The sequence below is a fragment of the Chironomus tepperi genome, unplaced genomic scaffold, assembly GCF_022539635.2.
Source record: "Chironomus tepperi strain 1889 unplaced genomic scaffold, CSIRO-AGI_Ctep_v1 contig_82, whole genome shotgun sequence".
Lineage (NCBI taxonomy): Eukaryota > Metazoa > Arthropoda > Insecta > Diptera > Chironomidae > Chironomus > Chironomus tepperi.
Window position 1 is genome coordinate 733,905 of NW_027226204.1, and position 18,142 is coordinate 752,046.

At 31.6% G+C, this 18,142-nt stretch overlaps 1 protein-coding gene and 1 long non-coding RNA gene across 3 annotated transcripts in view; one reads left to right on the forward strand and one right to left on the reverse strand.

Annotated features, from left to right (window-relative positions):
* Nucleotides 1-1,971: 1,971 nt before the first annotated feature.
* LOC139085778 (uncharacterized) lies at nt 1,972-6,816 on the reverse strand. 2 transcript variants are annotated; one of them, XR_011543948.1, is made up of 3 exons: nt 6,739-6,816; nt 6,272-6,443; nt 1,972-2,217 (listed from the first exon to the last, which is right to left on the reverse strand). It is a non-coding gene; the product is annotated as an uncharacterized lncRNA (long non-coding RNA). The 2 variants fall into 2 exon arrangements; XR_011543949.1 differs by lacking the exon at nt 1,972-2,217 and adding an exon at nt 4,329-4,841.
* The window catches only part of Gbs-70E (Glycogen binding subunit 70E), a 30,950-nt gene continuing 15,256 nt past the window's right edge, over nt 2,449-18,142 (forward strand). The window contains exon 1 of the mRNA XM_070633924.1: nt 2,449-2,467. The gene's annotated coding sequence lies outside the window, so the exon portion shown is untranslated. The remainder of the gene's footprint in view (nt 2,468-18,142) is intronic.

Below are 18,142 nucleotides of genomic sequence, written 5' to 3' on the forward strand. Positions count from 1 at the left end.
AATGCTATCTCTTATCATGCACAAGAAAATGCTCGTCCTCGTTCTTAATCAAAGAATTAAAAGGCTAATTCCTTAGAAATCTTAAGATTAGTCTCGATACGGTATTTTCCGATTCATCGACTTGATGAACAAATTTCACGTCATTTGTTATTACAATTGAAAATAGATAATCACAGTTGAATAATCAGCTATAGAAAGCTATTTATAAATAGAACTTTCTTTCTGTAAGATCGACAAGTTTCTCGAATCGAAATTCAATATTTACAGGAAGAAAACAAATAAAAACGGAAGCGCTATTATTCTTTCAAGGTCGATTCACACGAGCTCTTAATTTCCCTTTATTTTGAAACAAGCCTGAATATGAAATTGTGTAATTGCATTGACACATGATACATTCTCGAATATGGACTATATTTAGGTGTTTGTCATGTAAGTTTTATGAACCAAGTGTTAATAAACATTTTAAATATTTTGACGACTTGAAAGTTATGAATTATTAGGAAAATAATGCCGCCACACGCAAATTCAGCTTCTTCTTACAAGCTATTGACTGTTAAAGTCAATCATTTATTATTTGACAAAAGTAAACTTTAAGAAATGGTGAAAAAATATTTAAAGCAATTATCCCCAGGCACAAGATGATTATTTTAAGCAAAAGTCCAATATTTATCATGTCTTTTTAATCAAACAAAATTGGAAAGAGTCGAGACGAAAATCAATGCATGTACCAGCATTTTTTTACCTACTAAAAATAGATTTACGATATGTTTCAACTGTCACTATGCAGGCCAGGCACAAACCATTCATACAGACACACATGTTTCATGCAAAGATCACGTGAACTCAACCAGTTTCGTTAAGACACTACTTTTATGATAATCGGCAGCTCTGAAAAAAGTGAGGAAAGAGAAGAGCAAAAAAATTCAAAAAAAAAAGTCAATCCATTTAATAATTTTAACTTTTACATCCACAATGATTTTGAATAAAATTTAAATTTATTATTCATGTTCATGTGATGCATGCTAGATAGCCATTAAAATTATTATTTTATGTTCATCTCTTGAGGTAAATTCCATTCAAAGCATAGAGAATGAGTCTCAATCATACATCAGAAAATGACTACTTGAGCACATACCTAACTATACACAATGTGCTGTTCCTACGCATATTTTACATTCAATTTGTTAGTTCTTTTATATTCAGTTCAATTCAATAGTTTTGTGGCTTTCTTTTAAAGGCAATGATTTTCTTTTAGATATGCAGCCACAGTCTGTGTTAGAGACAAACACTCTTGTGCTTCATTTACATAATTGAGTGCATTTCAAGTTTCCTTAATAGACAGCCTATATGTACATAAATAGCATGTCTGTGAATATACATAGACTTTTTAGCATATGGTTCTCATGACTTTAATCTCAATGGATTCTGCACTTGGATATTAAACAGTCATGCTATCAATGGTTTGTTCTTAATATTCCTCTTATCATCCCCGACCACAATCAGTGAATAACGGGAATTCCTTTTCTAAGAAAAAGTTATCAACAAATGGATGAATCACTTAACATTTTTATTCTTCTTTTTTCTTGCATGCTCATGGATTTTTTGAGAGAAATTTTCTCCTATAAGAATGGATTAGAAAGAGACGGAGAGATTTCAAGTCCTTTTATGTTTTGGGGAATGTCGAGAATTAATGTTCAGATTGGAATTTTTTATTGCGTCTTATTGAATATCGCACAGTAAATTTGTAAATAAATGAAAGTTTTTAAAATTATTGAAAATTTTTAAAATTTTAACAAACTTTTTAATGAAAATTTTTAAAAATTTTCAATTCAACGTCTTTATTGAATTCAAAATTTCAGGTTCAAATTTTGAACTTTCTACAAATTTTAAAAATTAAAAGTTCGTTAAAATTTTCAAACTTTGTGTTTAAATTAAATTGTATTTAAAATTCAATATTCAATAAAACCTCAGTAAACATAGTATTATCAACAGTTTAAAAATGTTTTACATCTCTTTAACAGTGTTAGTGAACAATAAACTTTAAATCATAAATTTAAATTAAATAATAGACTTTAAAGTACAGCATAGATAAATATTGACAGGCAAACGGTTACATGTATGCCTTACAGGTCCCAATATAGTAGAAATTTTCCCCTCTTCTTCTTATTCCGTTCATTCCATTTCTGTCCACAAGTTGTGAGAGTCGGTTCGTGGCTTCTTGGAAGAAATAAAAAAAAATATTTTTCTAACAATTTTTTAATCAATTTTTCAATGAAAGAACGATTAATATTTAGTATAAACGTTTAGTTTAATTATAATTGTATATATTCTGTTAAGTTACAAGTTTAATAGTTCAAGTTTTGTGTTAAAAAGAGTTAAAATTGTAGAAAATATTCAAAACATCATTTTTGGAAGCAACAAAAAAGAGCAAAAAGTCACGTCAACAAAGTAATTACATGTTAATACGGTAAGTACTAAGCAAAATCAATGTTTAAAATACTCAAAAAATGCAATACTTTAAACATAAACAGGTTTTTGGATCTGATTTCCAAAGAAAATCCAGAAACCAGTTAATATGTATTTTGTTTTATGGAAGTTGTTTGCTTCGGTTCATTAGTTGCAAATCCAAATAAATGAAAAATGATAAGAGGAAGCCCATAATGACACAATTCCCAGTTAAAACTACTTATTTAAGTCAATTTATATAGAACTGGAAGATTGCCGGGCTTTAAGGGTCAATAATAGCTTAATAATTTCATTACTAGTTTATGATGTGCCACTAAGTATGTTGAATTTCAATATTATTATATGTGTACAGTCATTCATTCTGACAGTGTGTGAGAACAAAAATATTTTCAAATGGCGGTTCCATTGAATCAAAACGGAATAGAATGAATAATAATACAGAGAAAAAGAGGGCAAAGAAGAATTTTTGAGGAAATGCATTGATAAATGAAATTTGAGATCTAACAAAAGCCTTAAAAAAATCACGGGTCGATCATATGATTGAGACAAAACAAAAATAGTTAAAAAAGGAATTTGGGACCTGTTTATGGCCATATCTGATTATCCTTTTAAAAATATTTCTCGTCTTCTTCTTTCATCTCCTTCTTTGGTGATGCCAAAGTCATAAAAATAAGTCGATACTATGTGTCGGTTTAACGAATCTACAGCAAAGTCAATAAACATTGACAACCCATAAATTGAGACCCTCATCATTCAGTCATATTGGCTTTTAATTATTCTGGAGCGTAGCGTCACCAATTAGAATCTTACTCGATGACGCTTATGGCTGACAAATATTTGGGCATGAAATGATTTACTACACAAAATCACAGTCATAAAAATCCCAATCTGATAAGATAAATGCATTTTTTTGGACTAAAAGATAAGACTGTACTGCCAACAAGACCTTTGTTGATCTACGTTGTAAATATATTCCTTAATTTCCTTTCATTATCTCAATGCAATTGTTTACTGCTTATACAGAATGATAAGAAGCTTATCAGCTAGTCTTCGATGAATTTTTAACAATCATTACTGGTTATTTTAATTGAGCATTACAAGTTAATGCATCTGTGATAATAAGAAAGTCATCCATAGGACGCCATCAAATTTCTCTCTCAAAAAATTCATTCTAGAATTTTTGCAAAACGCCAGCAAGCCCCCAGAAAATGTATATACAAAATCAGCTGCTTCCTTACCAAAATATTTTTGTGTATACGATACGAAGATGAAGAGAAAGCTTCGATATACATTTTTTGGGGAATAATAATAGCAATAGCATCTACACGTGCCGCTTATTTTTCTTTATTTTGCCTCCCCAATTTTGCCTCTCCCAAAAAAAAACTCCGGCTTTACTCTCAGCAATCTGTTTTATTATGAAATGACTTTGCGTACGCATATTCTTCCTTTTTTCGGTGATTCGCGTGTACTGAATAAATTTTTTTAATATGAAACAACAATGAAAATGGAATAAAGGCAAACGCTTGCACGCGCAAAATATTTTTTCGTACACGAGCAGAAGCTTTTTTTGCGTTTGATAAACAATGTATATCTTAAAAACTATCCCGTGTGTACCGCAAGATTTTTAATAGTATCGTGTTTAATTAAAAGTATTTATCTGTGTCTTACCATCAATGCCAAACAGAAGGTGTCGGCTGTTCCACATGAATTTGTCATAAGGTACCTAAAAGTATCATTTCAGAGCCGCAAAACAGGCACCTGTCACAGGCAAAAACCGTATAAATTCTCAATAATGTGCATCATTTTTCTTTCAAAACCATACAAATTATTAAGTAATTGTAAGGTTTTTACTTGTTACAGGTGCTTGTTTTGCAACTCTGGTTCATTTGATATAAAATTTGGGGTGTAATTAAAAAGAAGACAATACAATAATAATAATAAAAGAAAGGTAGGAAGTGAAAATTTCGACAGGTGTGACTTTACTGATTGACACGAGAAAGTAAATTCTATTTTTGATCCACAAATGCGATGCATTTTTTTGATTTTGTGAATTTGTAGCTTTTTATTTACATAATGTCCAATTTTATGGCTACTTAAGTTACAATACTTGCTAAAATTATTGCCGTAGGTTATGTGTGTTGTGCTGCGAATCATCAAAACAAAAATTTTCATTCAGACATTCTAGTTCCAATAGCTTCCTAATTTTAGAATTGTAAGTTGATTGACGATGAACACGCGAACCTTAAAATTCATTAACTTATTTTGGATGTAATATATATTTTGTCTGCCACCTGTGATGATACCGATGAACTTATTAAGCTTGTGATGAAATTTGTTGTTATTTCTCTTTATACGTATCAATTCGTTTGTTGTGGCTGGTGGACATTGAATTAAATTTATAGATGAGAAAAAAATTCAAATTTTTGACTTAACGAACTTTCTTGCGCGTCTTGTGATAGATTTTGTATGTGAGAGTATTATTTGTAGCACAGACACGTTGTCAGTATTATCAATCGGAAATTCTGACACAAGATGTATTTTTTGAAGTTCATGGGCATGTTTAGAGCTATTTTAATTAAATGGGATTGTCGATCTGGTTTCATGACTAATACCTGTATGATTAATACTTTGAATTTTGGCAATAAGCACTATAATCAGGAGATTTCTATGACTAGACTAGATTTTTCGAATGCTATCGAAGATTGTGTTCTGTATACCTGAGCTTATGCATCATAGTATAGTATTAAATTAGAAATTATAGCACTCAAAGGCTGTAAAAGATTGTCGTATGGCTTAAGATAGTTAAAGTAAAGCTGCAATCAGTTTTTATAGTCCCAAAGTCCGTTACAATGTCGCTTTTACAATTTCTAAACAAAATTTACAATTCTTTGAGATTCTTAATGTTTTATGAACGGTTAATCTGTGTTTATGTCTACTTTTGTATATTTATTACAATATTTTAAAGGTTTTTAATGGTTTTTTAAGTTATGATTATCGGTAATTAAATTTAAATTGCATTTTCTCTGTAAAAGAAGACCAATAAATATAATAATAATGATCCATAACAGACAATGAGTATAGTCATCTGAATAAGTGTGCTAATGGGTAAACCCTGAAGGCACACGACATAAAAATGGTTAAAAATCCGATTCGGGCCAGTGTGACTCTGACTGCAGGTCAGGCCAGTGTGACTCTGACTGCAGATCAGATTCGTTCAAATTTAGTTTCAGGCCAACGTCACCGAGCGGCACAAATGAAGAAGGCTCAGCCTTAGAGCTTTTTAGGCTCCGGTAAACCAATTTTACCAATACCAAAACAAAGGCGGCTTCCATTTGGTATTAGTAAAAGAGGTTTAACAGAGCCTCAAAAGCTCCGTGTTAAAGCTCTTCTTCATTTGTATATCTCGGGATCAAGTCAATCTGTGGACAGATTTTCGGTCATTTCTACACCATGGGGTACTCGATCAATATAATTGAGAATGCCTGGGAAGGTCTAAAGACAGATCCAGCTTCCGACGGACTCTAAAATGCAACAATAGGCACTCACACGTTTTCGCCGAGGAAGAGAAAGAGATGCCTCGGAACGTGCTTAATTTTGTGATCATATTCATGGGAAAGCTCTTTGTCTGTCCGTCGACTAGAATCAAAATGCGTCTATATCACTACAAATCATCAAATCCTTCCTATTTTCTATTTACATTGACATAACATGATGTTATCTCAATCAACTCTTTTTTTTGTCAACATTCATAGTCAAATAGAAGTGTTATGAGGATCTAAGGCTAAAGTAAATAATATCGATTTACAATCTGTTTTTGAAATGATAAGAAGAGATGCTTTCAGTCCTCTCTTTATGTGATTTATTTAAAGAGTCATCTTGTGTAATAAATTTAATGGCTGTGTGACCACTTTCCCGTCGTTTAATTTTGCGATAGCCTTTTGCCTTATCACACTTTATTTTCGTTTCATGCACGAGTCCTGTCGAAAAAAAAGCACTGCAAATATAATCAAATTTTTTATTTAATTTTATTTAAAAAGATAAAGTCGCTTTTGAAAACAATTACATGTGATTTACAGCGATCCATGAGATCATGTGAAAAAGAAAATATTTTTAAATGGCGTATTATATATATTTTGATACATATAAATATTATGAGATAATGATAATTCTGTACCGTGCAAAAATAGAACAGCTTAAAGTGCACTTTTATTTATTTTTACAATAAGGCACTGTTTTGGCTGGAATCCTATGTCTAATTTTATAAAGACACACCTCAAAGCTATTAAAAAATCTGCGAATAGAAAAACAACACTATTTGCGTAACAAGTCACGATAAACTAGACAAGTTGTAGCATATTCTTATAATTTATCTTCGTGTTTTGAGGAAATGTGTACGCAAAAAAAAAAAATCCTAAAAAAATGCGATGAAAATTTTCCACTGCCAAAAAATTTCTTTTTTCGCGCTTCTGTTGATGATTATTCAGTTAAGGCTCTCATATTGCGCCGAAAAACAGACACAGTAATGAAATTGATTGATAATATTTTTATATTATTATTATTTATGTTTACTCATGCAAGTTGAATGTTTTGGTAAAAAGTATACACGATTGTAAATTTTTACAACTGATTATATTTGCAATAGGCGCCAACTTGATTATTATTTTTCCTGGTAGTGGAAATTTTTAATCACTAAAATTTCATTAATTATTGCCGGATACGAAGCGGAAATCATCAATATTTTAAAATTGATCTCATTTTAATTGGTTTTTAGGGATTTTTTGTATGAGGAAAATTACGACGGGATTTGGATGAAGATCGTGGCAATAAATGTGATGAGATGTAAAGGCATGAAAACTTGGTTTGAGATCAAAATGTGAAAATTTTAATTAATTAATCTTAATTATTGACAAATATAAATCTTGAATGCCAAAAAAGTTTTGCATCTATTTTTGGGGAATTTTACGGGTTATTTTATTCATGACAAATCATATTAATATGGAAATAAGCCTTACCACGAGCTCGTCTAAATCGTATTTTTTCTATGAAATTCAATTTTCAAACAACAAGTTTCTGGTTCAATGAATGTTAAAGTCGTGCTTAATTTTGCCAATATAAAATATCCCCATATAAGGAACACGTGTATTGTGTATGCGTCGTGAAAGACATTTGGCCACAATTTACTGCTATCAACTTTATGTTTTATTGTTCAAGTGGTATCTCTTGAGATCTTTTCCCAAATATTTGATTGTCAAAAAATTGTTTTTAAAAGCTAGGAATTGTTTGCTAATGATGTTTGTTTAGGGAACTGATCCGAGCGACACAAGTCGGCGAGCCGGTCTTTTCGCCGTAGAAATGGGTCGAAAGCACCCATCACGTTGCCGTCAGGGGACAATCATGTCTTGCCGTTAACAAGGCGACGTAGAGGGTTGCAAACTTTTTGGGCTGGTCGGGTAATTTAGCTTCAGTCACAAAGTTTTCAAGAGTTTGACGAAAAGTTCCATTGCATTTACTGTAGTTTAGATTTCCTTTTAAATGCGCAGACCTGCAGTATAAATCAAAAACTTGATTTCTATAAAGAGAATATTCATGATAATGAGAATTGGGGAGAAGTTATGGTATCAAATTTGGTATGATAAACCGAAAGTCTTGGATTCGAATTCTGCCATATTCAGATGTACCCTTTACCAGAAGTTTAGAAACTTCGACTACTTAATGTACAAGATTAAACCATGATTGGGTCTCTGAGAATCATTAAATTAAGGAGTTAGGATCATTAAATTAAAGAGCAGTGTCAGGAATTAGAAGTGCATCTGGAAAAACAGGGACGAGAGCTAAAAGATTGCCGAAAGATTGGAATAACGTCAGAACATACCTAAAAGTATGTCACACCCACAGAAGATCACATCGATAACCTCAGTTTATTCAAAACCTAGATTTGAAAATTATGTTTTATATGCTTGATCCTACATAAACACTTATTCATGAATTGTATGTAAAATGTGAACAATTCCCAACAGTATGTCGTAAATAAATGCAGTTAAGATGCAATTATCAAATGAATTATGCTCTACGGCAATGTAGGCAAGAATAACGCCTTAAAACGGAGAAATCCCAATAATTTAGATTGACATCAATTTACAATACCTCCCCTTTGTATCTCTACGTTTTTGCGAATGAAGGAAGTAAGAGGAATTTGAGGAAAATATCTGCTTTAGGAATCAATAGAAAGTAATATGCTTATTCAAGCCTACATAAGAATATCGCTATTAATTTGCCTATAACGAATCGTAAATGTTTAAAACAAAAATAGAAAATACAGATTGGGTTTCTGTACAACGGAATTAAAAATAAAGATTATCAAAAATGAAATTAAATCCTTCTTTTTTCGAAATTTTCAAGTTGAATCATAGCTGATACGTAAGATTATAGCCTATATATATTTTTCGTAAATCATGTCAATCACCCCAACAATAGCTGCGATTAACATTTGACAAAAATTTCTTTTTAATATTCAAAATAATTTCATATTCATTATCAATTATTCCATTTACTTCTTATTTTATTTTCATTACGATCGTAGTATTGATAGTACAGAAATTACTCGGAAAGTACGCTAAAAAAAAGAAAAATATTATTGCTTAATGATGTTATTTAGTTGTGGGATCTCCTTTAATAACATCAAAAAAGTTTTTTTTGTTCAATAATCATTTTGAATTTTTTATTCCGTTTTTATTTATTAATGGGCATTGATTAGCTCTCAAAAAATGTAAATATGCGAACCTGCCGGACGCCATAAAGTAGAAAATATTGTGAAAGTATATGGTCGATAAGAGATTTTTACTGCTTCTATTTAAAGCATATTTTACAAAATAAATCCGAGCAGCACAATGTTTTTGTTAGTGTAAGGTTAAGTCATCGCATTAAGGGCTACATGCAAGGTTGTTTTGACGACATCATGTAGACCGAATGTCAACTCGGTTTATGTGATTCGCGACACACAAATTGTGGCTAGGTACGTTGCATTGATATACCCTTGAAAATAAAGGGTACTTGTTATTATTATGATACATCCTGGGTCATGTAATGGGCAGTGCTAGGAGTCTATCGTCTTCAAAAGGCAATCATGAGATACTTAAATAAAAATAACAATTTTGTTATTTGCTAAATGACAAAAAATGTGGCTCACCACATTGTGTCGCTCGGGTGTGTCTCATCGATTTGACCGATTCTTGATCACTCATACCTCGCATGCCTGGACAGCAAATCAGACCAAAATTTCCATATTACTTATGAATTTCAAATTACGAAACAGATTTTTACATAAAATAAACTTTTACTTCTTCTTTTCTTTTGCACATTGTAAATTTCATATAAAACGTTGAATTCACAAGAGGTAGGAATGTCGGCAGAATATCATTCAAAACAGAGTAACGATCGCTTAATTATTTCTTGCTAATTACGAAGTATTATAAAACTTTATTGTAAACTGTTAAAATTACGATGGCAATGCTTTAAACTTAACACAATAAAAATTGTATTTTACAAGCATGTTTAGTCAACATCAATCAATCTGTAGCGTAACAAGTGTGAAGGACGCACGTGTATGCTCATTAATAATGATAAACGCAGAAAATTGACTTCATTTAGAATTTCATGTTATCAAATGTGGGACGTCCAGAAAAATTTTGTTTTCGCTTTTTTGTGTACTGGATGAAAATTGACGATAATTTTTTTTTATAACTGACAGCTGAATTTGCACTCTCGATTGCAGAGTTGTTTGTCAAGACGCATGACTTGCTATTTATCTGCACAATTTGTAAATAGAAAATTTAAATAATATTGTCTGTGGCCTTTTTTTTCCATTTTGTAGGTCAGTTTTAGCCTGATTAAAAGACGAAAACAGCAACTCTGATCAGTAAACATTATAAAATATAATAAAACGTAACAATTTTCATTAATGACATTTAGTGGAAGCATGTGAAAAGTTTTTTATAAGAAAATAAATGGGACTTTTGCCTTTTCAAGGGCTTTTCTGTATTATAAATAATTATGAAGGTTTAAAATTCAATAAATAATGACCGGTCATCTTTCTAAATTGACGTACGAGGCATGTAACGTTAATGAACCTATAAAGATGCTATCATTCATTCAATTAAATTTCATCTGGCCCTTTCTAATCAACCACAAAAAAATGAAAGCTATAAAATTTACTTATTGAAAGGTTTTCTTTTGTAATCTCTTAAAAAACACATTTTGAATAAGTGGAATTTTATTTCGTGAAGAAGAAATTTGATTTGAAAAAAGCTCTCGTAAAATCAAATATTTTCCCATGTCCTCTTCATATTTTTGTTCATATAATCAAGTAGTAATGTGTGATTTTTAAGTGATTCAAGCGCATTTAATAAGTTGCATCATTTTGAGAACTGTTGTCTACAAAAATGTGTGTCGTGACATAGTGGTGTGACATAGAACATGTCTTGTGTCAAAAAGATTCACACCAGATAATTTTCGAATTTAGAGTGGAATAGAGGGGATCTTCAAATTTGTCTATGTAGATCAGTAGTGCGCAACCTTTTCTTTCTCCCAACACACCTTGATAGTAGGTCTGGACCAAAATCATACACCGCACATGGTCCATGACATTTCCAAAAACTTTTCACGACACAGTTTGTCACGCCACACAGTTTGTCACACCACACAGTTTGTCACACCACATATGTTGTCCATCACTTATGTAGATCACCAAAAATGTTCATTCCCTGAGCGACACAACGCATAAAATTTCATTTTTCGCCGCTGAAAACAGACCAAAATTATCTGCCCTTTATGTCTTACCGATAACACGACAGTTTAGCGTGAAACGATGTTTCTCGGGTTAATTATTAATAATCATTAAGATTGATTGTACAATATCAGCAATAAATTTATAATGACGGATCTCCCTAGAAAATAAAACTATTATAATTACTATAAAGTTAAAAATAGATTTACAATTAGGATCTCATTAATTATAATGCAATTAAGTGAAAAATGTCAGTTAATCAGATTTGTAAATCACCAGATAATTTTTTCTTTTTTTGAACTTTCGTTTCGTTGTCAACAAAGCAGAATCTTTCTTCCTATATAAACGACAAAATCCTTGTAAGTTTCATTCCTACTAGACAAAGGACTTATTGTTATAAGGAAGTGTTTAGCGGTTATTGTTTGTAAAAATTGAGTTAATTTTAGGTTGCAAAGTTGTGATACAGGTTTAGAAGCTCTGGAATATTGGGTATACTTGGGAATTTCGGGAGTGTCTCTATCAGGCAGATAGCATGCTTTAATGATACGAAAAGACTACTTCGGTATATACAAGCGATTTCTTTGTCTGTTAGGGTACTTTTGAATATTTTCCGAAATTTCCAGCCCTCATTGCCTTATTTTCTATCAACAATATGGGGATTTTATGACTTTCTTACTTACTTACTTGACTGGGGCGCACGAGGGTCCATTGCCACGTTTCGAGAACGTCTGTAGACAGCTCAATCTTTCTTATATAGCCAATCTAGCTAAAAATTCTCAAAACATTAGTCATTACCTTCCCACAGCATAAAGTCCCGCTTTTTCATCTATCAACTCAATCTTCAGCCAAAATGTCATCCCATACTCTCCAAATCAGTGTCGTGAAATGCTGATGAAATTTCATCAAAACGTGAAAAGACATGATTTTATAAAAGTCTTCTTTTACGACTTTTTATTGACGGAACGTAACGATTCCTCTCCCATGAACATTAAAACCCTCAAAAGCATTTAAAAATAAAACAAAAATTTTTATAATTATAGGCAAAAATAAGAAGCAAAAGCTGCCAATGCGATTAAAAATAATTTTTCATATTTTACCTACACCGGATGATTTATATGTATATAAAATTTTTGGGTGCCATGCCATGTGATCAAAGTGTGATCAGCATCAATTACAGTGTTTTTTTTTGAATGAATTGTATGAATGGAATGAAGGCACACATTAAAGTCTTATGAAATATTCTATCATGTTTGGGTAATAAAAATATTTGGTACACGATTGAGATACGAAATGGCACAATGAACACGTTTTTTGTTGTGAATTGACATACAAAAGGAGAACAGAAAATGATAATTGTGAGTTAGCGCCGGCAGATCATGCATTTGCAACGGTCAAATGAATAACACTTTTTTTTTGTGCTGCAAAAAAAAGCTGAGATTAACGATTAATCGTATTTCCATTTATTCTATTGCGAAGGGGAAAATATAAAAAAAAATTGTGCATTATCAGTTAAGCATGCATAAAGCTTGTGACAAGTATACATAAGGAACAAGTAATGTGAAATCCTGGACGGGTCAATGCGAGGTCGATAAAGTGTTATTGTTTTATTTATAGGCTCTCGCTGTTAATTAACCACGAAGAGCCAACATGATACGTGGAGAACGAGGTCGATTAATTAATCTCGGAAAGACAAAACACGAAGAATTATTTTTGTGACTTAATGGCTCCTTTTTTTTTAAATTTAGTATATGAACATTGAGGCTCATCACGTTGTCATCTAATGTACAATATAAAAGAAACTTCTCTTTCACATTGCATCCACACGTAGACATGTAGACTGACTCGGATGCCAAAAAAACAATCCTCACAATATAATTTGTTGTTATTTATTACGATCAATGTAACAAAAGAAAAATTGATAATTTAAACAAAAAAGAGTGCTTGCATAATTGTCGATTATTTTCAATCACGGCCAAGCAGAACCAAAAGAAATAATTTGAATAAAAAAATGCAAACATGTGGCTGTAATGTACATCCAAAAATAACAATTTTTTAATGGGCGGAAGAAGAGAATGCTGAGTGAATTACAGAGGAAAGTTTAACTGGAAATTATACACTCTTTTGTTATTTCCAGAGTTGTAAAACCAGACAGGTGCCTGGTCGCATACAAAAACCGTACAATTTTTTTATAATTTGTATGGATTTGTAAGAAAAGCGCAGACAAAAACCGTACAATTTGTATGGCTTTTTTTAAAGAAATCATACAAATTATCAAGAAATGTACGGTTTTTGTCTGCGCTTTTCTTACAAATCCATACAAATTATATATTTTTTGTCTATGTTTTTTTTTCTTCAAAACCATACAAATTATCAAAGAATTGTACGGTTTTGCCTGTACCAGGTGCCGGTTTAACAACTCTGGTTATTTCATCTCTCAATAAGGAAAGAACTGCGTTTTTCATTCTCGGAATTGCTTTTTACATTCATAAAAAAATGATCATGAATTGTTGTAAATATTTATACAATCTAAGATATGCAAAGGAGTTGAAGAAACGAGTTTCAAGGGCGGAAAGACTGTGTTCTATATGCATCTCATCACAGTGCGACTACTAATAAATTATAAGAAAAAAATTGTAACTGCCTTGTCAGAATTTCTCCACTCACTCTTATTTATCTCGCTACGAACAATATCGTACCGAATGATATTTCGTCGACTACGTCCGTTGAAAGATCGTCATGTGATATTGCGTGAGGTGGGTTATTTTTTCGGAATGAATATTATTTTTAATTTAAAAAAGATATGAAAGTGAAAATTATTGAGGTTTGTTTCCTTCTCTTTAACATTATCAATAATTGCAGACATACACGTGCTTCGTTTAAAAATCTTATCAGGTCGTAAACAATTTCGAGCAAATTTAGAATGGAGTAATGCTTTTTTTTTTGTGTGTGATAAAACGTTTAAAAATAACTTGCTGTATGTAACTAATTCTGGGAAGGGCTTTTGGGGTGTTTAGTGAATTTTAATTTGGATTTGACTCAATTTTAACTACTTAAGACATTGAAACTTTAAGAAATTCCACTTACTTTAATTCTTCATAATGCTAGTTATTTTGGATTCCTCGTTCCCTTCCGACCCGCATTTTATCCGACTGGAAAAGAAACCATTAGAACAGGCCATCAACTAGACAAATGGTTAGCAACAATTCATTTTTCGCGGCACAACCACTAATTTTTGGCGACACACAGGTTGCCCACCATTAAACTTGACATTAACTTGCTTTTTAAGTAGTTATAATAAAGATCAAGAACCAAAATTTGTACTTTGTAATAAAATTGTAACCTACCCCCTACCTTTCACCCCTAAGGGTTAAATAATTTACAAACGGCTCCTTATCCAATTTTGATTATTTTTTGGATACACTCCTATGGGGTTGTAGGAGAGGTGTTTGCGTTGAATAAAATTTGTCAATTTTCTGGGGTTTTCAAGACAAAACCCCCAAAACCCCTCAAAATTTAATTAGTATAGACAATTAAATTATCACCCCTCAGAAAAATTTCACCCCCTATACACCCCTACACCTAATCATTGTACAAAAACTCTCCACGAGTACTTGTTCCTTATTTGTTAATCAAATAATCTGTAAAGAAATTATATTTATGACACACACTTAACTTCATTCTAGTGCTGGAATAAGATGAGGAATGTAGCAAATATGTTTTCATCTACATCTACTTCTTTTGTGAAGTAAATTTAGTATTTGCAGAACGTGTACGATAAAGTACACGAGGGATAAGCGTTTTTTCCGTGGTTGTAAGAAATTATCATATATATTTGGAAGTGGAGACTATTAAAAAATTGAACATGCTATCGATTTAGGATGTTTAAAAATGTACAATTACTACATTTCGTGTATTTTATGAATGTCAAGGACGAAAAAAGGCTTCAAAAATAGTTTCAGTCCATTTAATGCTAATATACTCGAGTCGTAATAAGAAACTTTCATTCCTTTAGCCTTTTCAAGTGCGTAGGTTGGTTACGTTAACGATTGGCTAATGATGGCAAGCTATAAGACTAACCATGCGATGTTGTTAATAATCGAATACATGCATCAACAATAATAAATGAGTTATGACTTAAGCTTTCGTGAAAAACAATGTCAAACGAAAGAAAACTGTTTGTGACGCTACAGCTTGTGTGTGTGATGGAATGAAAAATGAAAAAAGCGTGTAAAAGGACAAAAAAATACTTAAAATGTATTAATTATTGAACGAATTGGGAGAGAGGCAATTATCCCGTGACAAGATTGTTTTCATTTCACTGGCTAATTGACAGTGGTGGGAGAGGCTTTATTTTTGTGGCACACTTTGGTTGTAAGCCTCGATCGAAAACATAGGATTCATGGCAGGGGCGTTGCCAAGGGTGGGCAATTGGGAGCACGGACCTTTCCAGAATTCAAAAGCCTTTTATTTTGTAACGTCTTTTTTATTTTTAAATTTTTTGTTTTCTTTTTAAAAATAAATCAAAAAATAACGGTCATTGCAAAATTTTTTGGCTATGCCCCGGATTCATGGCATATCCAAGGATTTTTGTCGGCACACTAGTATACCGCGTCACACACTCTGCACTCCACTGAGCTAATTTATTATATTGATAATATTTTGCTCAGTTTTTTGTGGGACATTACCCATGCGAATCGTGCACACAGAAGGTCAGAATGTTTATTAGAAAGACGTATGTATCCTCACTCTTGTGACTCTTCTTGTTGCGCGCATACCTCTTTGTTTACAAGCGAATCATCAGCGGTGTTCGGATTTAATGACTGATTTTTTTTGTTATTTTATCATCGCATGTATCCCATAAATTTTCTTTTATCATTATGTAATTGTGAGTCAGTCACACTCAATTATATATAGCATTGACGAATAAAAAAAAAATAATATTTATTTTTACGCACACGTATGTAGTTTATCGAGACAAACACTTTAATTATACATACGGCTTATATTTAGCGCATTTTATAAACTCAGACTGGAAACTTTATCCAAACATTTTGGATTTTTTGTGAGCAAATACAGTAGATGCTCCTGAATATGGTACTGATTCCAATTTGTATTTCAAAGGGTGTAAAACTACACAAAAATTCTTTAAGCTCAAACTTTAATATAGATATTTTGACAATAAGAGTTTGCTATACAGGTTCAAGAACCGTTCCTAAATATGGTATCGAAGGCACTTTATATTTCGAAGGGTGTGAAACTACGCCAAAATTCTTTTAGCTCCAACTTTTAAAATATTTTGACAGTAAGCGTTTGGTATGCAGGTTTCATGACCGTTCCTAAATGTAGACTACGTCTGGTCATATGCTACATTGTACCAAAATTATTAAGGATTATAAGAAGTTCTGTTGCTAAGCAAGAATTTCAATGTCATCAATGTAAAACGCGCTACAGTTCTGTTTCTATGCGACATTTTTTACTAGTCATTTTTTTTTGTGTGCTTTATAAATAGATTTTAAGTGTAAAGGAGCTTCTTTTTATAGACATTAAATATATATATTTTCATAGGAGTTTCATTGATGAAATCACCTGTTTATTGTTGATATTTTGATATTTGAATGAAAATTCTCTTTTTTTTCTGTATATATCAATAGACATGTCAAATATGCTTCTATGTATATCTTTTCATTCATCAGTTCATACAACTTTGTATACATCTATACAATTTTTTTTTTACCAGACATCATTACTCCAATATGTATGTGATAAGATAATAAGGTGATTCTTTTTTTTCTCAATAATGCGAGGGAATTAAGTCACTCAAGAATCATTTTATGTATGCATGATCGTCTGGAAAAAGAACTGATTAAACATTGTTTATGTCTGACTGGAAACAAAAATTATTTTTCTTGTTGATGCTTGGTCTACATTCGATTATGAAGAGAATTACCCAAAATATAATATATTCAATTATTAATTTTATTGTTGACATTTTGACCTATTTCATAAGAGACGCATGGGCATTTAAACAATAAAATTAGAACATGAATCATATGCTGTATACACAGTAATATATGTTAATCACATACCTAATGAGTAATTAGATTAAGGATGAGAAATCCTTATCATCATAAATTTTGTGAAAAATCCCCACAAAAAATGAGTGCCTGCAAAATGACACGTTATACGATCTTTTTGTAGACACAAAAATGTTCTTTGCATCCTGTAAACATGTTTATACGAAACGATACGCAAAAAAAAAGATATAATTTATGAGTAAGAGTGCGATATTCATTTCAGCAAATTTCTCACATTTATTGTAAAGCATCTGATTTCTAAGATTGTCGCACGCTGCTGTCAACCTAGTTAATCTTCATCTAAATATACAAAAAAGTCGTAAGCACCTGATCGAGACTAACGCACAATAATTTTAATTGAGTACGTAAACACTTATTCGTTCGTCATTGTTTATGTTGATATCATTGTAATTTCTCATTATTAAATGAGTAGAACAGATTATTGTGAAGTCTTTAATACGAGAAATACAAAGGAAAACTGCAGAGTGCAATAAATTCTTTGACATAATTGTTTTGAGCATTTTTTAAAGTTAAATTTAAATTAAAACTCATTGTTTCGTGAAAAGTGAATTCAGAATTTTTTGATGACGTCCTGGGGAGAGCCCATAAATATTGTCTGTAAAATGGGGTTTTCTGTATTTTACAGATTTTATGGCTTTCAAGGATTTAACAAAAAAGCTTCTAATGACTTAATGACCATACAGATCAATTCTGATCTATGGACTTCCTCAAATGTCGCTTGAAACTGGGTCTATCGCTGATTATCGCTTGCAAATTTCCAATATCAAGTGTAATACTGTTTCTATAAATAGCTTACTTT